The sequence below is a fragment of the Psammomys obesus genome, unplaced genomic scaffold (assembly GCF_907164565.1).
Source record: "Psammomys obesus unplaced genomic scaffold, mPsaObe1.curated_primary_1811, whole genome shotgun sequence".
Taxonomy (NCBI): domain Eukaryota; kingdom Metazoa; phylum Chordata; class Mammalia; order Rodentia; family Muridae; genus Psammomys; species Psammomys obesus.
The window spans coordinates 24,514-25,678 of NW_026591461.1; positions in this window are offsets into that span (position 1 = coordinate 24,514).

Below are 1,165 nucleotides of genomic sequence, written 5' to 3' on the forward strand. Positions count from 1 at the left end.
GCACCAGTAAAAATCGTATACCTAAAAGACAGCATTCACTTACACAGTAATGCAGAAGGAAATGGAAGGAGATTTCACATCTAAATGTAAGCAGGTGTTATTTTTGAGTCAGTTTAAACACTGCATTTTTTTTTTTAATGATATGTCCATAATCCTTGGGCCTTAAGCATGGTCAAATCCCCTTCTATGGTTTTTGGTCTTTTAGACATATTCAATATGTGACTGTCATCAGGCTACCATAATAGCTTTGTAGGCTTGTTTTGTTTTTTTCCTTTCCGATACTAAGCAAGGACCTTCTTAAGTAAAGAGGGGGATCATTAGGTCAGAGATAAAATATAGTCAAAGAAGGGTCTTTAGAATAGGGAACAAATTCAGGACAGACAATGTGAGCTAATTCATCTTCTTTAAACCTGAGGTGCCTTTACAACACTGTGTGAAAATATACAGTTGAGTTTATGCTTTCTAAAAATAGAATAAAGATCTAATTCTAGTCAGAGGTCTATAAATAATCGCTCTGTAGTGACATAGTGATTATCCTGAAAAAGCATTCCAAGTGAGAAGAGGGCAGTTGGTATACATCTCTTCAAGATCATATTTTCTAATGTGGTATTTTTAAAATTTTGAGTTAAAACACATTCTGTCCAAAAGGAATCGGCATTTCATGTGGTCCAAAACAGATTTGGGAGCCAAAATGCCTAGATTAAAACCCTAGCAACACTGCCCATAGGCTGTGTGACCATGTTAGCTACATATCTGTCTGTGCCTCAGTTTCTTCTTCATCAAAATGAGGGTAGCCATGATAACTGTGTTATATTTTGTTACATTTAAATACATTAGTACTTAAAGTAATTTCTGGAATATAAGTGTGTAATATATGTGTTCACAAAAATATATTTTAAATGAGAAAGGGAAAGCATACTTTTTAATTAAATTTTTATTTTTTATATTAATTACAGTTTATTCACTTTGTATTCCAGCTGTAGATCCCTCACTCATCCCCCCCATTCCACCCTCCCTCCCTCATCTCCTCCCTGTCCCTCTCCAAGTCCATTGATAGGGAAGGTCCTCCTCCCCTTCCATCTGACCCTAGCCTATCAGGTCTCATCAGGACTGCCTGCATTTTCCTCCTCTGTGGCCTGGTAAGGCTGCTCCCCCACGGGGAGGG